Source organism: Bos taurus, chromosome 13 (assembly GCF_002263795.3).
Source record: "Bos taurus isolate L1 Dominette 01449 registration number 42190680 breed Hereford chromosome 13, ARS-UCD2.0, whole genome shotgun sequence".
NCBI lineage: Eukaryota > Metazoa > Chordata > Mammalia > Artiodactyla > Bovidae > Bos > Bos taurus.
The window spans coordinates 53,038,827-53,064,416 of record NC_037340.1 but is presented as its reverse complement, the minus strand read 5'-3'; the positions used below and the strand labels follow the sequence as shown (position 1 = coordinate 53,064,416).

Below are 25,590 nucleotides of genomic sequence, written 5' to 3'. Positions count from 1 at the left end.
AGTGGGACACACGACCCAGTTCTTGCCATGAGCAATGATGGGAAAGCTTATGGAGGTTCTGGGGAAGTTTTCTTCAATCTTAGAAAAGGATATGCTTAAGGTTTCTGTTGCCTGTATGCACTAACAGCAGAATGACAATCCTTGTACATGACAGTCATCCTGAGATCATGAGGGGAATGAAACGAAGAGGATGAGGCAATGACCTGGAGATGGCAGAGCAGGACTATGGAAAGGATCTGAGTTCTTTATGATGTCGTTTTGTGGTGCCAGCTCAGCCAACTGCGGAAATACTCTACTTCTCAACTTCTTGAGTGAGATAATCAGTTAAGTTCAGTTCAGTTCAGACACTCAGTCATGACAGACTCCCTGAGACCCCATGGACTGCAGTACGCCAGGACTCCCTGTCCATCACCAACTCCCAGAGCTTACTCAAACTCATGTCTATTGAGTCGGTGATGCCATCCAACCATCTCATCCTCTCTAATCTCCTTCTCCTCCCACCTTCAATCATTCCCAGCATCAGTGTCTTTTCAAATAAGTCAGTTCTTCACATCAGGTGGCCAAAGTATTGGAGTTTCAGCATCAACATCAGTCCTTCCAATTAATATTCATGGCTGATTTCCTGTAGGATGGACTGGTTGGATCTTCTTGCAGTCCAAGGGACTCTCAAAGTCTTCTCCAACACCACAGTTCAAAACCATCAATTCTACGGTGCTCACCTTTCTTTATAGTCCAACTCTCACATCCATACATGACTACTGAAAAACCATAGCCTTCACTAGACAGACCTTTGTTGGCAAAGTAATGCCTCTGCTTTTCAATATGCTGTCTAGGTTGGTCATAACTTTCCTTCCAAGGAGTAAGCATCGTTTAATTTCATGGCTGCAATCACCATCTGCAGTGATTTTGGAGTCCCAAAAAATAAAGTCTCCCACTGTTGCCACTGTTTCCCCATCTATTTGCCATGAAGTGATGGGACCAGATGCCATGATCTTCGTTTTCTGAAAGTGGAGCTTTAAGCCAACTTTTTCACTCTCCTCTTTCACTTTCACCAAGAGGCTCTTTAGTTCTTCATCACTTTCTGCCATAAGGGTGGTGTCATCTGCATATCTGAGGTTATTGATATTTCTCCCAGCAATCTTGATTCCAGCTTGCTTCATCCAGCTCAGCGTTTCTCATGATGTGCTCTGCATATAAGTTAAATAAGCAGGGTGACAATATACAGCCTTGAAGTACTCCTTTTCCTATTTGGAACCAGTCTGTTGTTCCATGTCCAGTTCTAACTGTTGCTTCCTGACTTGCATACAGGTTTCTCAAGAGGCAGGTCAAGTGGTCTGGTATTCCCATCTCTTTCAGAATTTTCCACAGCTTGTTGTGATCCACACAGTCAAAGGCTTTGGCATAGTCAATAAAAGCAGAAATAGATGTTTTTCCTAGAACTCTCTTGCTTTTTCAATGATCCAGCAGATGTTGGCAATTTGATCTCTGGTTCCTCTGTCTTTCCTAAAACCAGCTTGAACATCTGGAAGTTCACGGTTCATGTACTGTTGAAGCCTGGCTTGGAGAATTTTGAACATTACTTTACTAGCGTGTGAGATGAGTGCAATTGTGCAGTAGTTTGAGCATTCTTTGGCATTGCCTTTATTTGGGACTGGAGTGAAAACTGATCTTTTCCAGTCCTGTGGTCACTGCTGCATTTTCCAAATTTGCTGGCATATTGAGTGCAGCACTTTCACAGCATCATCTTTCAGGATTTGAAATAGCTCAACTGGAATTCCATCACTTCCACTAGCTTTGTTTGTAGTGATGCTTTCTAAGGCCCACTTGACTTCACATTCCAGGATGTCTGGCTCTAGATGAGTGATCACAGCATCATGATTATCTGGGTCGTGAAGATCTTTTTTGTATAGTTCTTTTGTCTATTCTTGCCACTTCTTCTTAATATCTTCTGTTTCTGTTAGGTCCATACCATTTCTGTCCTTTACTGAGCCCATCTTTGCAGGAAATGTTCCCTTGGTATCTCTAATTTTCTTGAAGAGATCTCTGGTCTTTCACATTCCATTGTTTTCCTCTATTTCTTTGCACTGATCACTGAGGAAGGCCTGCTTACCTCTCCTTGCTATTCTTTGAAACTCTTTATTCAAATGGGTATATCTTTCTTTTTCTCTTTTGCTTTTTGCTTCTCTTCACAGCTATTTGTAAGGCCTCCTCAGACAGCCATTTTGCTTTTTTGCATTTCTTATCCATGAGGATGGTCTTGATCCTTGTCTCCTGTACAATGTCAGGAACCTCTGTCAATAGTTCGTCAGGCACTCTGTCTATCAGATCTAATCCCATAAATCTATTTCTCACTTCCACTGTATAATCGTAAGGGATTTGATTTAGGGCATACCTGAGTGTTCTAGTGGCTTTCCCTACTTTCTTCAATTTAAGTCTGAATTTGACAATAAGGAGTTCATGATCTGAGCCACAGTCAGCTCCCAGTCTTGTTTTTGCTGACTGTATAGAGCTTCTCCATCATTGGCTGCAAAGTATATAATCAATCTGGTTTCAGTGTTGACCATCTGGTGATGTCCATGGGTAGAGTCTTCTCTTGTGTTGTTGGAAGAGGGTGTTTGCTATGACCAGTGCATTCTCTTGGCAAAACTCTATTAGCCTTTGGCCTGCTTCATTCTGTCCTCCAAGGCCAAATTTGCCTGTTACTCCAGGTGTTTCTTGACTTCCTACTTTTGCATTCCAGTCCCCTATAATGAAAAGGACATCTTTTTGGGGTGTTAGTACTAGAAGGTCTTGTAGGTCTTCATAGAACCGTTCAACTTCAGCTTCTTCAGCATTACTGGTCAGGACGTATACTTGGATTACCATGATATTGAACATTTGCCTTGGAAATGAACAGAGATCATTCTGTCGTTTTTGAGGCTACATCCAAGTACTGCATTTTGGACTCTTTTGTTACAGCTACTCCATTTCTTCTAAGGGATTCTTGCTCACAGTAATAGATATAATGGTCATCTGAGTTAAATCCACCCATTCCAGTCCATTTTAGTTCGCTGATTCCTAAAATGTCGATGTTCACTCTTGCCATCTCCTGTTTGACCACTTCCAATTTGCCCAGATTCATGGACCTAACATTCCTGGTTCCTATGCAATATTGCTCTTTACAGCATCAGAATTTACTTCCATCTCAGTCACATCCATGACTGGGTGTTCTTTTTGCTTTGGCTCTGCCTCTTCATTCTTTCTGGAGCTATTTCTCCACTGATCTCCAGTAGCATATTGGGCACCTACTGACCTGGGGAATTCATCGTTCAGTGTCCTATCTTTTTGCCTTTTCATACTGCTCATGGGGTTCTCAAGGCAAGAATACTGAAGTGGTTTGCCATTCCCTTCTCCTGTGGACCACATTTTGTCAGAACTCTCCACCGTGACCTGTCGTCTTGCGTGGCCCTACACGGCATGGCTCATAGTTTCGTTGAGTTAGACAAGGCTGTGGTCCATGTGATCAGATTGGTTAGTTTTCTGTGATTGTGGTTTTCAGTCTGTCTGCCCTCTGATGGAGAAGGATTTGAGGGTTATGGAAGCTTCCTGATGGGAGAGACTGACTGAGGGGGTAACTGGGTCTTGTTCTGATAGGTGGAGCCATGCTCAATAAATCTTTAATCCAATTTCCTGTTGATCAGTGGAGCTGTGTTCCCTCCCTGCTATTTACCTGGGATGAAACTATGGTGGAGGTAATGAAGATAACCTCCATTCAAAAGATCCCATGCATGTACTGCTACACTCAGCACCCCAACCCTGCAACAGGTCACCACTGACCCACGCCTCTGCTATGAAGTGAGATAATAAGATTTCATTAATGTTTCTACCATTTTAAGTTGGGCTTCCCTGGTGGCTCAGAGGTTAAAGTGTCTTCCTGGAATGCGGGAGACCCAGCTTTGATTCCTGGGTCGGGAAGATCCCCTGGAGAAGGAAATGGCAACCCACTCCAGTACTCTTGCCCGGAGAATCCCATGGAGGGAGGAGCCTGGTAGGCTACAGTCCATGAGGTCGCAAAGAGTCGGACACGACTGAGTGACTTCACTTTTACATACAGCCAAAAGTCCATACAGCCATACAGCCACTCGATCATTGAAAAAACAAGAGAATATCAGAAAAACATCTATTTCTGCTTTATTGACTATGCCAAAGCTTTTGACTGTGTGGATCACAACAAGCTGTGGAAAATTCTGAAAGAGATGGGAATACCAGACCACTTGATCTGCCTCTTGAGAAACCTGTATGCAGGTCAGGAAGCAACAGTTAGAACTGGACATGGAACAACAGACTGGTTCCAAATAGGAAAAGGAGTACTTCAAGGCTGTATATTGTCACCCTGCTTATTTAACTTCTATGCAGAGTACATCATGAAAAACGCTGGGCTGGAAGAAGCACAAGCTGGAATTAAGATTGCCGGGAGAAATATCAATAACCTCAGATATGCAGATGACACCACCCTTATGGCAGAAGGTGAAGAAGAATTAAAGAGCCTCTTGATGAAAGTGAAAGAGGAGAGTGAAAAGTTGGCTTAAAGCTCCACTTTCAGAAAACGAAGATCATGGCATCTGGTCCCATCACTTCATGGCAAATAGATGGGGAAACAGTGGAAACAGTGGGAGACTTTATTTTTTGGGACTCCAAAATCACTGCAGATGGTGATTGCAGCCATGAAATTAAAACGATGCTTACTCCTTGGAAGGAAAGTTATGACCAACCTAGACAGCATATTAAAAAACAGAGACATTACTTTGTCAACAAAGGTCCGTCTAGTCAAGGCTATGGTTTTTCCAGTAGTCATGTATGGATGTGAGAGTTGGACTATAAAGAAAGCTGAGCACCGTAAAATTGATGCTTTTGAACTGTGGTGTTGGAGAAGACTCTTGAGAGTCCCTTGGACTGTAAGAAGACCCAACCAGTCCATCCTACAGGAAATCAGTCCTGAATATTCATTGGAAGGACTGATGTTGAAGCTGAAACTCCAATACTTTGGCCACTTGATGTGAAGAACTGACTCATTTGAAAAGACCCTGATGCTGGGAAAGATTGAGGGCGGGAAGAGAAGGGGATGACAGAGGATGAGATGGTTGGATGGCATCACCGACTCAATGGACATGAGTTTGAGTAAACTCCAGGAGTTGGTGATGGACAGGGAGCCCTCATGTGCTGCAGTTCATGGGGTCGCAGAGTCAGACTCGACTGAGACTGAACTGAACTGAACTGAACAGCCAAAAGCTTCCTGACTGGTTCAGTATAAAAGTTGTCTATAACCTGCTTTTTAACTTAGTTTTTAAAAAACTGTTATTGCAGTTTTGCATTTCTTACTCATTTGCTCCCAGCTCCCCCTTCTGGGGGTCAATCCATTAGAAGGGAGGATTAATAACTGGTCAGGTAGGGACTTCCCTGGGTTCCAGTGACTAAAACTCCACACTCCCAATGCAGGGAGCCTCGATTCTTTCCCTGGTCAGGGAACTAGATCCCACGTGGTGCAACTAAAGATCCTGTGCACTACAACTAAGGCCTGGCACAGCCAAATTAATTAATTAAAAAAAAAAAAAAAACCTGGTCAGGCAACTGCCGGGCTCCAGCAGGGAATCTGGAAAGTAGCTACTCTCCCCAGATTAGGGCCACTGGAGGGCAGAAGGGAGAGATCCTAGAAAGGGGAAGGCCCTGCACAGCTGCAGGAGCAAGTGCCAGATGAGGTCAGGGTCTAGAGAGCACCTGCAAAGGCCAGCAGGTAGGCAGATCCAAGGCCCTGAGGGAGGGAAAGGTGAAACTGGAACTGGGGACAAGAGAGCCTATGCAGATAGGAATTGGCTTCAGGGCAGCAGGATCCCCTCCAGACCTGGCATGTCTCACTTAGTAATCAGGTCCTAAAAAAAAGGTATTCTTAATGACAATGCTGAAAGGAAACCTATTTCCATTATATTGAATAGGAAAAATCATACACATATTAGCTCAAAACCCTCAACCAATTGCCTGAAATTTTACTAAAACTCAGTAAAATGTATACACACACACACACACACACACACCACACATACATTTTTTTGAACCTTTTATTTCATATTGGGTACAGCCGATTAACAAAATGTGATGGTTTCAGGCCAATAGTGACACATGTTTTTTTAAAACTATACACATTAGGTTGTAAGACGCATAGCATTACTTCCAGATCATCAACAAACTTGTTGTAACATGGCCTCCCTCTCTGCTAATGACAGCCAAGGTGCACAAAATGCTTTGTTATCACTCCGTTGACTTTTAAAATTATATCTTCTTTTATTTCATTAGCCAGATATATTTATTGGTACATGATTTTTATCATCTGTTGTTAGAAAGATAAAAGGGGAACTGAAAACAATTGTATTGGGATTGTGTTTGGAAGTATATGACAGAAGATAAGAAAAAAGAGGAACAGGGACTTCCTTGGTGGTCCAGTGGCTAAGACTCTTGGCTCCCAATGCAGGGGGCTGGAGTCCAACCCTTGGTCAGAGAACTAGATCCCACATGCACAGCTAAGACCCAGCTCAGCCAAATAAATAAATATTAGAAAGTAAATAAATAAGGTGAAGATTTTTTAAAAAGAAAAAAAGAGGAATGAACGACTGCAGCCTTGTATGTCTCATGTAACAAGGAGCCCTGAGTATGCCTCTCTTTCCTTCTTTCCCCTCTGTCAGAGTGCAAAGACTTTCATCTTCAGCATTGTAGCCTCAGAATTATTCGATGTTTGCTGTACCTCTAGGCATCATGTCAGTGTTCCAGGCAGGAAGAATGGCCAAAGGGCTCAAGAAAGTGGGGTCTCTTCCTCTACAAAGGCCTTCCTGGGAGTCTCACCCAGTGACCTCTGCACTCATCAACCAGAATCTTCCAGTACTAGAGGTTCTGGGTCACTTGTTTAATTTTTCAATACTTCTACATGTAATTCTGAGCTATCAATTTTATTTGGGATAAAACACAAGACATTTTTCTCCCAAGTAATTTGGTTTAAAATGCTCTATTGAGTTAGAGGGATGTCAATAGATATGCTTTCCTATAAAAACATTTGCCAAAAAAGTTGCTATGAAGAGACACATAAACACTAAGTCTGTGTGCTATAAATGAACAGTCATTCTACTGGGCAAACATTAACCAGGAAAATGTTCTGCAGGATAAGCCTTAATACTGTGGAGGTTTCCCCTTACCTACAATTCTATGTCAACTTTGGTAACAGTTCCAGAGTAAATATGTCATTGTTTATGCCATAATGGATATAAACTGTTCTCTATTGCTGGACATTTAGAATGTTTCCAATTTTTTACAATTATAAACACAACCTCATTTGAACATCTTTGTGCAAACATCCTTACCCATTTATCCAATTACTTCTTTGAGATAAATTAAATCCTTGAAATGAAATGGCTGGGCCAAAGTTTCTGCAAATTAATATTTTTGATCCATATTGCCAAACTGTCCTCCAGAAAGGTGGTACCAACTCCACTATATCTCCACTGCTGGAGCAATGAAAATGCATCACAGTGGCAGGCTGGCCCACCTAGATGGGCAAGAGGATGGGTGGCTCTGTAAACACAGCATTTGGAAGCAGAGAGCTTCCTAGTTACTTGTCAATTACATTTGGAAATGAGATTAGTACATGGAATCTTCCCACTCATCTCTCTGGAGTTTCAAGGTTCCATTCCTGGGCAGATGAAACAATAAAACAAAACTGCTGGAATGAAGTTAATGTGAACCTACCACATTTACACTCATAAATGTTTCCATTTAGGACAGCCTTTCAGGGCAGCTTCCTCAGCTCTGACTTGAAGAAGCATCAACATCACAGTCCCCAGTTTTTCCTGATCACTGACCCTTCCTTCTTCAAACATGTTGATCTCATCAGCTCCCTTCAAAAAGTATGTTATGATCAGTTCAGTTCAGTTCAGTGTCTCAGTCATGTCCAACTCTTGTTGACCCCATGGACTGCAGAATGCCAGGCTTCCCTGTCCACCACCATCTCCTAGAGCTTGCTCAAACTCATGTCCATCGAGTTGGTAATGCCATCCAACCATCTCATCCTCTGTCATCCCCTTCTCCTGCCTTCAATCTTTCCCAGCGTCAATCTTTGCCAATGAGTCAGATCTTCACATCAGGTGGCCAAGGAATTGGAGCTTCAGCTTCAGCATCAGTCCTTCCAATGAATATTCAGGGTTGATTTCCTTTAGGATTGACTGGTTTGATCTGCTTGCAGTCCAAGGGAATCTCAAGAGTCTTCTCCAACACCACAGTTCAAAAGTGATCTATTCTTTGGTGCTCAGCTTTCTTTATGGTCCAACTCTCACATCCATACTAGATGGACCTTTATCAGTAATGTCAGGTCTCAGCTTTCTAATATGCTGTCTAGCTTTGTCATAGCTTTTCCTTCAAGCTTTTCCATAAAGTGATGGGACCGGATGCCATGATCTTAGTTTTTTTAATGTTGAGCTCTAAGCCAGCTTTTTCACTCTCCTCTTTCACTTTCATCAAGAGGCTCTTTAGTTACTCTTTGTTTTCTGCCGTAAGAGTGGTGTCATCTGCATATCTGAGATTATTGATATTTCTCCCTGCAAACTTGATTCCAGCTTGTGCTTCATCTAGCCCAGCATTTTGCATATGTACTCTGCATATAAGTTAAATAAGCAGGGTGACAATATACAGCCTTGACATACTCCTTTCTCTATTTGGAACCAGTCTGTTGTTCCATGTCCGGTTCTAAATGTTGCTTCTTGACCTGCATACAGATTTCTCAGGAGGCAGGTAAGGTGGGTTGGTATTCCCATCTCTTTAAATTATGATGCCCCATTCCAAATGTTCTTAAGAACGATGCCTAACAACCTAATAGAACAATTGCTGTTTCACTACATAATCTGATGAAGGTGAAAGAGGAGAGTGAAAAAGCTGGCTTAGAGCTAAACATTCAAAAAACTGAGATCATGGCATCCGGTCCCATCACTTTATGGAAAATAGGTGGGGAAACGATGGAAACATTGTAAAGTGACAGACTTTATTTTCGGGGGCTCCAAAATCACTGCAGATGGTGACTGCAGCCATGAAATTAGAAGACACTCGCTCCTTGGAAGAAAAGCTATGACAAACCTAGACAGCATATTACAAAGCAAAGACATTGCTGACAAAGGTCCATCTAGTCAAAGCTATGGATTTTCCAGTAGTCATGTATGGATGTGAGAGCTGGACCATAAAAAAGGCTGAGTGCTGAAAAATTGATGCTTAAACTGTGGTATTAGAGAAGACTCTTGAGAGTCCCTTGGACTGCAAGCAGATCAAACCAGTCAATCCTAAAGGAAATCAACCTTAAATATTCTCAGAAGCACTGATGCTAAAGCTAAAGCTCCAATACTTTGGCCACCTGATGCAAAGAGCTGACTCATTGGAAAAGACCCTGATGCTGGGAAAGATTGAAGGCAGGAGGGGAGGGGGATGACAGAGAACCAGATTGTTGGATGGCATCACCGACTCAAAGGACATGAGTTTGAGCAAGCTCCAGGAGATGGTGATGGACAGAGAGGCCTGGCATGCTGCAGTCCATGGGGTCACAAAGGTCACGCTCAGACACGACTGAGCAACTGAACAACAACACTACATAATATCAACAATAGCATCAAGACTAATATAAAAGCCAGCACTTTATATAACAGGGAGTCATTGCTTAATGAAAACAGGGTTTCAGTTTGGGATGATGAGAAAGTTCTGAGGATGCATGGTGGTGACGGTTGCACAACACTGTGACTGTACTGAACGCCTCTGAATAGGTCACTTGAGAATAGTTCAAATGATAAGTTTTATGCTATGTGTTTTTTACCACAATGAAAACAATGTAAAAAAAAAAATCACTGACTTCGTTTCCAGTCTAGCACACAAGAAACTCAGAAGTTGTTACTGTCCTAACAGAAAGTAAAAAGCCAAAAAATCAACATGTCTTCTTAGGTCTGTACGAGGAATGAGGTCACAGGGAAAATTTCAGCCCCTAGAATTGAAGAGACAGGCAGATACAGAGGGTTAGACTTACTGGAGCAGAAACCTCCACAGAAACCTTGGGTAGGAAAACCTGAACTGTAATTGACAGATAGCTGGAGACTCCTCATGGATGAGAATGAGAGATACAAACTCTAGTGGAATCTAGTCATCAGGAGACACCTCACTTTTGTGAACTTCACCTCTGGGAACCTGACCAAGCTTTCACAGTGAATACTGGAATTTCAGTGAATGTGAGAGAGAAATTCCTTAATGCCTCTGACAGGGGAAGAGGAAATATATAGTATTTTTAAATATGCTAGAGCATTCTGTTCTTCTTAAAAAGATCTGCCTTCAGGAGAAACTATTTTACCAGAGCCTAAAGGGATTGGATCATGGAAAAAGCAAGAGAGTTCCAGAAAAGCATCTATTTCTGCTTTATTGACTATGCCAAAGCCTTTGACTGTGTGGATCACAATAAACTGGAAAATTCTGAAAGAGATGGGAATACCAGACCACCTGATCTGCCTCTTGAGAAATTTGTATGCAGGTCAGGAAGCAACAGTTAGAACTGGACATGGAACAACAGACTGGTTCCAAATAGGAAAAGGAGTTCGTCAAGGCTGTATATTGTCACCCTGCTTATTTAACTTATATGCAGAGTACATCATAAGAAATGCTGGACTGGAAGAAACACAAGCTGGAATCAAGATTGCTGGGAGAAATATCAATAACCTCAGATATGCAGATGACACCACCCTTATGGCAGAAAGTGAAGAGGAACTAAAAAGCCTCTTGATGAAAGTGAAAGAGGAGAGTGAAAAAGTTGGCTTAAAGCTCAACAGTCAGAAAATGAAGATCATGGCACCTGGTCCTATCACTTCATGGGAAATAGATGGGGAAACAGTGGAAACAGTGTCAGACTTTATTTTTCTGGGCTCCAAAATCACTGCAGATGGTGACTGCAGCCATGAAATTAAAAGACACTTACTCCTTGGAAGGAAAGCTATGACCAACCTAGATAGCATATTGAAAAGCAGAGACATTACTTTCTCAACAAAGGTTCGTCTAGTCAAGGCTATGGTTTTTCCAGTGGTCATGTATGGATGTGAGAGTTGGACTGTGAAGAAGGCTGAGCGCCGAAGAATTGATGCTTTTGAACTGTGGTGTTGGAGAAGACTCTTGAGAGTCCCTTGGACTGCAAGGAGATCCAACCAGTCCATTCTGAAGGAGATCAGCCCTGGGATTTCTTTGGAAGGAATGATGCTAAAGCTGAAACTCCAGTACTTTGGCCACCTCATGCAAGGAGTTGACTCATTGGAAAAGACTCTGATGCTGGGAGGGATTAGGGGCAAGAGGAGAAGGGGACGACAGAGGATTAGACGGCTGGATGGCATCACTGACTCGATGGACATGAGTCTGAGTGAACTCTGGGAGTTGGTGATGGACAGGGAGGCCTGGCGTGCTGCGATTCATGGGGTCGCAAAGAGTTGGACACAACTGAGCAAATGATCTGATCTAAAGGGATTGGGGGCAAGGGGAGAAGGGGATGACAGAGGATGAGATGGCTGGATGGCATCACCGACTCAACGGACGTGAGTCTGAGTGAACTCCAGGAGTTGGTGATGGACAGGGAGGCCTGGCGTGCTGCAATTCATGGGGTCGCAACAAGTTGGACATGACTGAGCGACTGAACTGAACTGAACTGAACCTATTGCGGTTTTATCGGAGTCTAATTGGCCTGGGGGAAGGAAAATACCCAACTCCAGTCCTCTCTACCCATTCTGCCCCATCTAAGGGAGGGAAAAACAGACATGCTTATGAAGCTCATGGCCCAGAGACACAGGCTCACTAGAAGACTGAGACCCATTCATAAGACTGTGGAATGCTTCCCCTCACCCTACACCTTATCACCACTTCACTAAAAACCTGTTTACTAGAGTTCCTTTTATGCAGCTTGGCTTTCAACCAAAAAAATTACAAGGCATACTAAAAGGCAAAAACACAGTTTGATGATACAGGCAAAACATCAGAACCAGACTCAGAAAGAGCAGGGATGTTGGAACGACCAGACTGGGAACACAAAATAACTTTGATTAATATGCTAAGGATTCTAATGGGAAAAGTAGACAACCTGCAAGAATAGATGGGCAATGTAAGAAAAGAGATGGAAATTCTAAGAAAGAATGAAACAGAAACGTTAGGGATAAAAAAGTCTGTAACAGAAATGAAGTGGTCTCTGCCCTCCATGAAGACGCATAACATAAGAAACTTTCCAAATAGAACAAAAGGGTTCAGATAGAGGGCAACCCCCCGATAAAATGTCTGTTCCACATATCATGTGGGTTCAGGCTGGACCAACTCAGACACGTCTCACCCTTCTCCTGACAGATGCTAGAAGGGCTGAATCAGAGGATGGAGGTATTGCCTTGACCTTGATTTTCCTTCACCAAGTTTAAGTTCATGTTCACAGTATTCAAAAGAGGCTCAGTAAGCCCAGCCTAGTAGGTAACCTAAGGACAGAGGCAAAAAGAGTTTTAGTAATTGTCCTATCTTTCCCTGTTCCTTTTTCCAGTCAGCTCACTCTGCCTTCTGCTGCACTTTGAAGTGTATCACAAAGGCTGGAGCTGATTTACTCCTGAGCATCCATCCAGTCCAGCTCTCAACCCAATTAACAAGTGCTTTGCCCTGGGACTGGGCAGGCGGGTGCTGCTAGGATATTATTACTCAGCTCTCCAGCCAGGCTCTTGAGAGAAGAGCGGCCTTTGCATCCAGAAGCAGCAGACACATCTCTTTAAGGGAGATGAGGACAGTGTACAGAGGTCTGAGGAAACCCAAGGGGTCGGTCACCCAACCCAGAAGGGAGGCTAAAGTCAAGGAAGACTTCCTAGAAAACCCAATATTTCTGATAAGTCTAGAAGAAAGAATAGGAATTAACTCCATTGTGAAGGAAAAGGTACTCCATTCAAAGTACCCGTGTGTGCAGAGTTCCCGAGGTGTGAGAGGGCAAAATATACTCAAGGAATAAGTGCTGGGAGAGAGCTCAGAAATCTAGTCAATAGGTGGCTTATCACTTCTTAGTGCATCTCAGACCCCCTGGGGACCTGGTGAGTGCTACCTCAGATTTGAGCTCATACGCACACACACAGAAACTGACATCCACTGTCCAAGGATCTCCAGTTAAGAATTCTTTATGTAAGTCAATTCTTCATTCACAGATGCCCAAATAGGCCAAGAGAATGTCAAGGTGGCAGTCACAGCAAAGCATTGCCTCTGCAGCAGTATTTTCTTTGGTCTCTCTTGTTCAGACTCGAAACTCACCTTAAGTGACTAATGATCTTTATTTCAAAGCGAAGCAGGTGAAAGCTGACTGCAAGCTTGGCAAGCATGGAGACAGCTTGACAGCTGATGTGCTTCACTGCGGGGTAATTAAGTGCCAAGTCAGATTTTTCTGAGAAGGCCCAAACACCACAATAGCCAGTCTTTTCTCTGAGGCAGTTGGTTTTCTTCATATAGGGAAGCTCAAATCCCCTCCTTGTGGCAAGGGGGTGGGGGTGGGGGTGGGCAGGGCATGTTGCAGAATAAGCTTAGGAGTAAATATTCTGGAGCTTGTCTGGGAATGAACTCAGGGTGTCAACATTCAGGGTGCAGATTTCCAGTTAATCCCTAAGTCGCAGTCCAGCCTCTACCACACCCTCACCTTTTCCCTATACTGTGGCCACTAAATCTGGGCCCTCGCAGGTGCAGTTTCTGTAGATATTCGATCCCGGGTATCCTCTGAGGGGTGAGTGCCTGACTGCAATGGGTCAAAATGCCACAGAGGCTTGGGGTCAATCCTCTGCCTCGTCTTCACTTCCTCCACTACCTGGTTCTCCCAGCGCCTGAGCCCTCCGGGGTTCCGGGGTGAATGGGCTGTTCCTGGATACACGCCCCTCCTTAGGTAGGACGGTTGACTCTCCTCCATTTTGCCAAATCGTTTGCCACTCCCCAGCCAACTTACTGTCTCCATTTGCTGTCTCAGGGTTGGAGCTGTCTCCTGGTTTCATCAAAGATAGAGAGGGTGCTTGCACATTCTCCCTGTGGTCTGGAATGGCTTTTATATTTTATAAAGAGAGAACAGCATAGACATAAGACTCAGCTACTCTTAAATATGCTTAACAATACTGAACTGCACACTGAAGAATGGTGAAGATGCTAAATTTAACGTTATTTGGTCTTTTGCCAAAATTAAAAACAAAACAAAACTCAGCCATCTTAAAACCAGAAGTCTCCCTGTTCGGTTTTCTATGAATTTTGAAAAACAAAAACAACAAGCCATTTCCTTGAACATCTACTTACGTGTAGAATGTGGATACTTTTATTCCTTCTATACAATTTATTGAGATAATTACAGGGAATATCTAAAGCTGTGGTTCTCAAAGTGTGGTCTTCAGACCAGCTACATCAGCATCACCTAGAAATTTGTTGAAATGCAAATTCTCTGGTTCTACCATAGACCTACTAAATCAGAAATTCTACAATCTGTGTTTTAAAAGCCTCTCCACAACTAAATATTGAGTGTTAGCTTTGTGACTGCTGATAAATAGTTAAATTGTGAGAATCACTCATCTAGAGCAATATGGGGGGAAAGAATGAAATTAAGCATAGGTTGAACATCAAAGGGAGGATATAACTCCATTACATGGAGAAAAGGTAAAGGAAATCATGAAAGTGGGGTAGTAGGTAATTCATAGACTGGCAACCATGTATCAGGCACCATGCTTGCCCATTTACATATTTATGTAATCTTCAGCTTCCTTGAAAAGAATTATTCCCCCACTTTGCAGATAAGAAAACTGAGGCTTAAGGAAGGTAACTTAGCTTCTTAAGAAGGATTTCAACCAAGATCTGCCTGATTTCTTAGGTCCTTCTCTTTATTTTCCACATCTCCCTCTTTTAAAATTAACCCCAACACTGAGAATATCTCTGGATATGGGAGACAGAGAAAACCAATAACCCTATCCATCCTTCAAAGTAGAACTCAAATGTCACCTCTTTTGGGAAGTCTTCCAATACTACCTTGCTCAAAGTTAACCTTCCCATAGCTCTTTGCACTTACGTGTTTCAGAGTATCTTATATACCTTATTGTAGAAGTTCTCAAATCTTTGGTCCCAGGATCCCTTATGAATTATTGACATTCATAGCAAATGAAGCTTCACCTAAACCCCACAACTTATGCAAAAATTAACTCAAAATGTATGAAAGATTGGAGGTAAAATGTTACACTACAAAACTTTTAGAGGAAAAAAAAAAAAATCTTGAGGACCTAGGGCTGAGTAAAGAGTTCTTAGATTTAACACCAAAAGCATGATTCATTAAGAAAAAAAAAAAAAAGATAAATTGGATCATTCAAAATTAAAACTTTTTGTTCTGAGAAAGAGACTGTGAAGGGGATAAAAACACTAGGAGAAAATATTTGCTGATCACATAACTGAAAAGGTCTGGTATCTAGAATATATAAAGGACTCTCAAAACTCAAGAGTGAAAACAAATAATCCAACCAATTAGAAAATGAGCAAAAGACATGAACAGATATAGCAATGAAAAGGATATACAGTTGGCAAATAAACTCCTTCCTGGATCATAGCCTTGTTGTGGCAAAGGGGCTTGCATAACCCAATGAAGCTATGAGCCATGCCGTGCAGGGCCACCCAAGACAGTACCAGAGCACCTTACCTGTGTCCTGAGAAACCTGTATGCAGGACAAGAAGCAACAGTTAGAACTGGATATGGAACAACAGACTAGTTCAAAATTGAGAAAGAAGCACAAGAAGGGTATATAGTGTCATCCTAATTATTTAACTTATATGCAGAATATATCATGTGAAATGCTGGACTGGATGAATCACAAACTGGAATCAAGATTGCCAGGAGAAATATCAACAACCTCAGATATTCAGATGATACCACTCTAATGGCAGAAAGTGAAGAGTAACTAGAGCCTCTTGATGAAGGTGAAAGAGGAGAGAAAAAGCTGGCTTAAAACTCAACATTCAAAAATCTAAGATCATGGCATCCAGTCCCATCGTTTCATGGCAAATAGAAGGGGAAAAAGTGGAAGCACTGACATTTTATTTTCTTGGGCTCCAAAATCACTGCAGACAGGGATTGCAGGCATGAACAATAACGCTTGCTCCTTGGAAGAAAAGCAATGACCAACCTAGACAGAATATTAAAACGCAGAGACATCACTTTGCTGACAAAGGTCCCTATAGTCAAAGCTATGATTTTTCCAATAGTCACATACGAATGTAAGAACTGAATGTAAAGGCTGAGCACTAAAGAAATGATGTTTCCAAACTGTGGTGCTGGAGAAGACTCTTGAGAGTCCTTTGGACAGCAAGGAGATCAAATCAGTCAATCCTAAAGGAAATTAACCCTGAGTATTCATTGGAAGCAGTGATGCTAAAGCTGAAGCTCCAATACTTTGGCCACCTGATGCGAAGAGCAGCCTCACTGGAAAAGACCCTGATGCTGTTGCCAAAATCTTGGCTCCCTGTCCACCAATGCCAAATTGAAATATGGAGACAGAGTTTGGAGGAAATAGAAAAGAATAGGTTTATTATTTTTACCAGGCAAAAGAGAAACATAGCAGGATAACACCTCAAGAACTGTGCCCTCCTTTCTCAGGAAAAGGAAGAGGTTTTATATCCTCTTGAAGGTCTTGCTTAATTTTCTCTCCTGCAAAATTTCTGAATGGCCACAGCTGGCATCAGGCAACTCAGCAACTGGTTCTTGTGTCCCTGAAGTTATTGGCCCACGACCTTGCCAAAATGCAGAATGCTACAAGAGAGTGTATGGAGGAAAGTATGCCAGGGGCAGAGTATAATCTATATCGAATCAGAGAGTAATTAGCTTTGTGAAGGACAAATCCAACTACAAGTATTTGTTTGTAGTAACAGTTAAAGAATAACCAAGATTGTTTAACTCTCTTAGGCCTGTTTGACTTGTATGTGCCAAAGATTGTTCACTCATTTCTGTTTTGCTGCAACAAATTCCCCCCGTTAGTTATTGCCTCTGTTATCAGTGGAGGAAAGGAAACAGGCATTGTTCTTGTCTGACTGCAGACAAAAACTTCAGTTTTGCTCCATTTGACAAACATCAGCTGCCTGGCCCAGGGGCCCATCCATCTCCTACAACAATGCTGAGAAAGATTGAAGGCAAAAGGAGAAGGGGGAGGTAGAGAAAGAGATGGTTGGATAGCATCACTGACTCAATGGACATGAATTCGAGTAAACTTTGGAATATAGTGAGGGACAGGAAAGCCTGGTGTGCTGCAATCTATGGGGTGGCCAGAAGCCAGACACAACTTAGGGAAGGAACAACATGTGAAGGTACTTTCAACATTATTACCATCAGGAAATACAAATTAATATCACAATGAAATATCCCTACACAACTATCAGAATGGCTAAAATAAAAAATACCAATGACACTATACGCTGGTAAGGATGCAGAGAAATCAGATCACTCATAAATTCCTGGTAGGAATGTAAATGGTATAGCCACTCAGGAAAAGTTGCTGTGATCTGTTACAAAATTAAGCATGTGCTTACCATACCACCCAGTAACTGTACTTTGGGGCATTTATCCCAGAGAAGAGAACTTAAGTTCATACAAAAGTCTGTACATGAATTATGAACATTCAGGTACTTTATTCATAATAAAGCAACTTTATTCATAATAGCCAGAAATCAGAAACAACCCTAATGTAGAACAATTAAACAAACGGTGGCCCATCTGTGCCTGGAACAGTCCTAAGCTGTAGCAGGAAACACGCTATTAACACTTGCAACAACATGGATAGGTTGCAAAGGAAATATACTGAGAAGACCAACCTCAAAACGTTATGTAATATAAATGAATTATTCCATTTATATAATATTCTTGAACTGACAGAACTACAGAGTGGGAGAATAGGAGTTAGGGAGGGAGGGAAGGAGGTGGCTGTGTCTGCAAAAGGGCACTGAGGCACCCTTGTCACGGAACTGTTCTGTGTCTTGACTCTGGGGGTGGTCACACCAATCTCCACACATGATAGAGCCGCACAGTACTGAACACACTCACAAATACAAGGAAAATGGGTGAAATCTGGAAAAGATGGGTGCAGGGGCCAGTTTCCCATTTGTGATACTGTACTGAAGTTATACAAGACATTACCATTCAGGGAAATTGGATGAAGGGTACTCAGATCTCACCATATTATTTCTCATGATTGCATGTGAACCTACAATGATCTCAAAATTAAAAGTTTAAAAAAAGAACTAAAGGCCATAAGAGTCTTTTGTTTATTTAGGCTCTGCTCTGCTGTGCTTAATCGTGTCTGACTTTGTGTTACCCCGTGGACTGTAGCCCACCAGGTTTCTCTATCCATGGGATTCTCCAGGCAAGAATACTGGAATGGGTTGCCATTTCCTCCTCCAGGGGATTTTCCCAACCCAGGGAACCAACCCAGGTCTCCAACCCAGGTCTCCTACATTGCAGGCAGATTCTTTACCGTCTGAGCCACCAGGAAGCAATATTTAGGCTATATTACCAAATTTGAAGTTAAAAAGGGGGACATTTTAACAGTATTTATTTAGTGACTTATCTTTGAAACAATAATATGCATAAATTTAAAATGTATAAATACATAACAAAACATTCTGGTAAAATACAAGTCTATTTTCAAAAATATTGAGAAGAATGACCATATTTTACAAGTTGACAAACCACTTAAAAGTCTGACTTCAGAGACAACTGGATTCTCATGTCCATTTCTATATGCTGTGATATCACATATCATGCAGCTTCTGGAAAATTCCATTGTACACACATGGAACATTGAGAGTAAAAGGGGCAAACAGAGTCAATATTCTTATGAAAATAATACAGATCCCCTAAAAGGGTCTCAGGGACCACAGCTGAGAAACCCCTGCACTTGTGTGACACATGTGTTCCTGCACGGAGTGAGGACCAGAGAACATCTTCATCTCTATGTCCAAGCACCTTGCACGGTGACTGGCACAAGGCTGAGAAGAGAGGAGGGGAAGGAGAAAGGAGGGGCCAGGGGACAGATATCGCCAATCTGGTCGACCGTGTATTACTTCAGACATTCAGTTGAGTCAGAATAAAGGTCAGCATGTTCTGGTGTAGCTTGGCCCCATGGAACAAACATTGCTCTGAGAAATCAGTTGGCTCCTGGAGCATGAAACCTGGGTCTGCAATGACTGATTGGCCTTTTGAGAAAGGTCTCGCAGTGTCAGTTTCTCATAGTCTTGAACTTGAGGTCTCTCCACGCTGCTTAGCCTTAGCATGGTGAGGACATGGCTAAATGGGCTGTGCAGAGACACAGTAAACACTTCTCTCTTGCCTTCTTTCTTTCCCCTCGTGCTCCTGACTCCCTAGGTCACCCCCCCCCCACCCCCACCAGCATCCTCAGTGGCCCGTCTCGGTCCACTTGGTCCACAGCTGCTCTGGGGAGAGGAAAACAGCTTCTAGTCACTAGGCTGCCAATTGTTCTCAGTCTCATCCAAGGTATTCACCAAAGCACAGTTTATCAGAGAACGTAGAAAAGGCACAGGCTGGCTTAAAACTGCCTCTAAAAAATGCTTTTTGGTATCTGCTTTGTGCCAGACACTCAATCAGATGGTGGGATAGTTTCAGATGATGACCCTTGCCCCCATTTCAGGAAGCCCCGGCTCTAGTGGGGATATGACTTGACTCCACACTGGCTGGGAACAGGGACTCTGAAGTGAAACGAGTTCCTGGTGAGGAGAAATCACCTCTCATAGGATCCAGGAGAGAGGTGGATTGTGTCCTTGAAAGGAAAGAGAAGACTGTTGCCAGGCAGGTGGAGGAACAGCACACCAGAAAGCATTGTATTAGGGAAGATGGTCGATGGTGATCAAGCCAACCTCAGGGAACAGTGGGGTAAGTAAAATGAAAGTCTATCCCTTTCTACCATCACAGTCTAGGCTTAAGTGGTCTTCTGGCCCCGATAGTGACCCCACAGGGTCAGGGACCCAGGCCTATCCCTCCTGATGCCCCCAACACCTGAGGCCTGGCCCTCATCTGTTTTGTGGTTCAGAACCATCAAGTCAGCCAGTGGGAGTGCACAAGCAGAAGGTAGGCACGCTCCTTCCTTCTGAAGGCACAATTCGGAAGTTGTACACTTTACTTCCCATTTGCCAGAGCATAGTTGCAAAGGAGTCTGGGAAATGCAATTTTAAAATGCAACCGTCTATTGCTCTATAAGAAATTGGGAGACAACTAGAGGTTCCTGCCCCAAGCACAGAGGTGAGAAAGTGGAGGGAGTTTTGAGAAGCCAATAACTAGGTGTGTTTAGAAGTTGTAGGACAGAATAGGAAAGGTAGACTTGAGTCACAGGTTAGAAAGGGGCCACTTCATTCTGTAAGTCAGGGGTTTCAAACTTGAGCTCACAGCAGCATCACCCTTGCTGGAGCTTAGCCCCTCTTCCAGAGTGTCTGATGTAGTAGGTCTGCAGAGGAGTCTGAAAATGTACATTTCCAACCAGTTCAAGGGCACTGCTGGTTCAAGAACTTTGGTAAATGTGGAGCCACGGTAAGTTTAGACAGAAGAGCAAGAGAAGAGCAAGTCTGTATTTCAGAAAGCTGATTCTGTTACAGTGACAGGGAACAAACTGTACCAGAACTTCCCAGAGTACTAGAGCTTCTCACCCTCTTGATCCTTAATGTTCCTGAGAAATTTCATTCAAGAAAAATGGAGATGACAAAAAGCCTGCAAAGCAGAGTTCATGGAACTCCAGTGCCCAAGTGCCACTCCCACACCTAAGTTTTTCCATCAATAATAATAATGAGGACCATTTATGTGCCCAGGTTGCCAGATGAGACAGATCAAAAAGTTGGACAATGTCCCGAGGCTGTAGGGATTCGCACTTATCTATCCCATAGGTTGGAGAGAAAAGCGGTACAACTCTTGAAAGGCAGTTGACAATCAAACCAGAATTCTAAACGCCTATACTCTTTGACCCAATGGTTCCATTTCCAGGAATTGAGCATATAGATACACTCATGTTTATGTGCAAAAGACAGGTTATTTAATGCTCATTGTACTGGCAAGAGATGAGAAACAATCTGAATGTCACCCACAGAAGGTTGCTTAAATAACCCATGGTGCATCTAAAAATGGAATAATGGCAACCCTTAAAAATAACGTTAGGGCTTCCCTGGTGGCTCAGTGATAAAGAATCCGCCTATCAATGCAGGAGACATGGGTTCAATCCCTGCTCTGGGAAGACCCCACAAGCCACGTGGCAACTAAGCCTGTGTGCCATAACCACTGACCCTGTGGTCTAGAGCCCGTGAGCTGAAGCAAGAGAAGCCACCGCAACTAGAAGCCCATGCACTGCAATTAGAGAGTAGTCTCCCCTACTCAAAGAAACTATAGAAAAGCTGGAGCAGCAATGAAGACCCAAATAAAAAATAATTAAAAAAAAAAAAAACAAAAAACAGATCTTAGAAGCCAGTTTAGAATAATCACAGTTAGAGATAAAACATATGTCTCAGTATGTGTGTCAAGGGGCAGAACACACACACACTGAGACATATATTTTATCTCTGTCTGTCTGTGATTATTCTAAACTGGCTTATAGATCTACATTTGTATACATGTCTATATGCTTATGGGCTTCCCTGGTGGCTCAGATGGTAAAGCATCTGCCTGCAATGCAGGAGACGTGGGTTCGATCCCTGGGTCGGGAAAATCCCCTGGAGAAGGAAATGGCAACCCACTCCTGTACTCTTGACTGGAAAATTTCATGGACGGAGGAATCTGGTAGGCTACAGTCCATGGGATTGCAAAGAATTGAACACAACTGAGCGACTTCACTTTCCTTTTTCACTATATGCTTATAAATGCAGAGTACATTTCTGAAAGGATTTCAAGAAACAGTCTGCCTCTCAGGATAGGAATTGGAATGGAAGTCCAGGTTGGGAAGGAAACTTACTTTTCACTGTAGCCTTTTTGTTTGATTATTTCAACCCTGCATATGCATTATTTATCTAAATAAATAAACATAGAAGCACTGCCATGTTTTATTTCACTAAATCTTCAGAAAACCTGGAAAGAAAGTACTCTTACTATTCACAATGTACAGGGAGCTTAAATCATTTGGGGAAGGGGCAGAGGGGGAATGGAAGGACTTCCTTTGTAAATATTCCCCCTGGCTGATTTCCAGCTGCCACCCTGACGTCACTGAGCAGAGCTTGGGAGAGATGTGCATGAACAGCTCTCATGAGCCTTGAGGAAACAGCTCCAGCACAGCCTTGTAGGGGAACTTGCACCCCCAAACCAGGCACCATTGACTCTTCCCACTTCATACCTGAAGTGATTATTTTACAACAAAACAAATGTAAGCAAATAAACCATTTCAGGACCTAAGAGCAGCTTCCAGGGATCTTTATAGACACTAGGGCATTTACTTACAGTATAAACAACCTGCTTGCACTAAATTTGAAACAGAAACCCAGAAATTAAAATTAAGCATCTGGGTTTTATATTTGCAAATTGCTTTGCCATTCTCTTTATGAAATACTGCACACAGCTATATAAACATAAGGCAATAAGAGAACAATAAATAAATCAGTGTTAGTATTCTGTCAACACAGCCCCACATTCCTACCAGGGCCAGCCATCTAAATTAGGAAGTTGGTTTAGAAACTCTCCCGGTGGCTTGATTTTTTTTTTCTTCTCTGGTGGCTTTAATGGGAGAGGGTGAGTGAGAGGATCAGACAGACTCTGGTTTGAGCTGTGTTTCAGCTCTGCCATTTGTGAGGTCCCTCGGGCAAGTCACCTCACCTCTGAGTCTCAGATTACTCATGTGTTAAGTGAGGACAGGGCCCACTATACAGATTTGTACAGGCAAGTTTGCCAAGTTTAATAGATAAGGTTAATGTGTGGTCTACACCTGGATATAAGGCAAGTGGTTTTCACCATAAATTATCCCTCAGAGGAAAGTGGGAATTGCTTTGTATTTCATTTTTTACAAAGCCTCACAGTCTTTCGTATTACCTAGACTATCTCACGGAGAAGGCAATGGCACCCCACTCCAGTACTCTTGCCTGGAAAATCCCATGGACGGAGGAGCCTGGTGGGCTGCAGTCCATGAGGTCGCTAAGAGTCGGACACGACTGAGCAACTTCACTTTCACTTTTCACTTTCATGCATTGGAGAAGGAAATGGCAACCCACTCCAGTGTTCTTGCCTGGAGAATCCCAGGGACAGAGGAGCCTGGTAGGAGGCCGTCTATGGGGTCTCACAGAGTCGGACACGACTGAAGCGACTTAGCAGCAGCAACAGCAACAGCAGCAGCAGACTATCTCAACTACTATATTTTTTAAGTTATTTTCTATGTATTTGTTTGTTCAGCTTCACCAGGTCTTAGTTGTGGCACGCAGAATCTTTAGCTGCAGCATGCGAACTCTTAGCTGTGGCAGGTGGGATCTATTTCCCTGACCAGAGAGTCTTAGCCATTGGACCATCAAGGAAGTCCCTCTTCAATTACTTTAAACAACAAAGTATTGTTTGCAAAAGACCAATTTACAGAAGTCACCTGACGAAGGGGTTTAAAAAGAGTTTTTGACACAGATGTAGTCATTATACTAGAGAAGGCAACGGCAACCAACTCCGGTACTCTTGCCTGAAAAGTCCCATGGACGGAGGAGCCTGGTGGGCCACAATCCATGGGGTCACTAAGAGTTGGACACAACTGAGCGACTTCACTTTCACTTTTCACTTTCATGCATTGGAGAAGGAAATGGCAACCCACTCCAGTGTTCTTGCCTGGAGAATCCCAGGGATGGGGGTAACCCTAGTGGGCTGCCGTCTATGGGGTCACACAGAGTCGGACACGACTGAAGCGACTTAGCAAAGATGCAAGCCTCATAAAGAGGACTTTAAAAAGGATGTTGTGATCACAAATATCAACCAACAGGACACACACAAAAAAATACTGTCCTAAGATTAAGTGAACTGGGACTTTAAGTATAAAATATCTCAGTGACAACATCATATAAAGCTCAGAAAGTTCTGGATAACAAACAAATTATATAGGAGTGAAATGTATGTCATCTAGAAAGTGAGTTGGGTGATTCAGAAACCATCTGCCCATGAAATTTTCCAGGTAAGAATACTGGAGTGGGTTGCTATTTCCTATTCCAGGGGTAATAAAGATATGAGGTCAAAGATGCACAGGATGAGATGCAATAAAGATGTTTTGTAAAGTGTCAGTTTGGGGGAAAAAAACAGTATTTCTAAATTAATATATAATATATGTAAATAACATTTAAGTATATTAACAATATTTAAAACATGTACATACCTAAAATAATACATATTATACATAGACATTTGATAATTTCATCGACGTCTTAAGAATTTATATATTCAAGATGGGCCTCCAAATATTTTCTTTTTTGCAAACTTCTCATTGTGAAAAATGGGAGGATCATTTTATATTGGGGATCGTCTATCATGGAGACATTATTCAAAAGCACTTAAAACTCACAAAGCTCTGTGTGGTTGTGACAGGTACTATTAGGGCTGATAATACAATTTTTTAATCATGATTGTTCTCCCACACATTGGGTTCTTTAGTTGTGCTCTTCTAAGCACTTACCTGGATTGGAATTTCCTAGTCTTCAGTGGAATTTCTTAGTTGCGTGATCTTGGGTAAGTTGCCTAAACTCTTCTGCCTCAGTTTCCTCATCTGTAAAATAGAGATAAAGACAGTATCTCAGAGGGTTAAGAATTCAGCAAATTAGTATATGTAAGAAATGTATGGGGAGTATGGAGCATAGGTGCAAGTTATTACACATAAAATGGATGGACAACAAGGTCCTACTGGGAACTACAGGTCCTACAGAGAACTATATTCAGTGTCCTGGGACAAACCATGATGAAAAAGACTACAAAAAAGAACGCATATATAACTGAGTCACTGTGCTATGCAACAGAAATTAGCACAACATTGTAAATCAACTATACTTCAATTTAACAAGTGGTGCTGGGAAATCTGGTCAACCACTTGTAAAAGAATGAAACTAGAACACTTTCTAACACCATATACAAAAATAAACTCAAAATGGATTAAAGATCTCAACTTAAGACCAGAAACTATAAAACTCCTAGAGGAGAACATAGGCAAAACACTCTCCGACATACATCACAGCAGGATCCTCTATGACCCACCTCCCAGAATATTGGAAATAAAAGCAAAAATAAACAAATGGGACCTAATTAAACTTAAAAGCTTCTGCACATCAAAGGAAACTATTAGCAAGGTGAAAAGGCAGCCTTCAGAATGGGAGAAAATAATAGCAAATGAAGCAACTGACAAACAACTAACCTCAAAAATATACAAGCAACTCCTACAGCTCAACTCCAGAAAAATAAATGACCCAATCAAAAAATGGGCCGAAGAACTAAATAGACATTTCTCCAAAGAAGACATACAGATGGCTAACAAACACATGAAAAGATGCTCAACATCACTCATTATCAGAGAAATG

General features: G+C 42.4%; 1 long non-coding RNA gene across 1 annotated transcript in view; it reads right to left on the bottom strand.

The window, feature by feature from the left end:
- LOC132346922 (uncharacterized) overlaps positions 1-24,785 on the bottom strand; it is a 46,987-nt gene extending 22,202 nt beyond the window's left edge. The window contains exon 1 of the long non-coding RNA XR_009496931.1: positions 24,699-24,785. This is a non-coding gene — a long non-coding RNA (uncharacterized lncRNA). The remainder of the gene's footprint in view (positions 1-24,698) is intronic.
- Between the last annotated feature and the right edge of the window lie 805 nt (positions 24,786-25,590).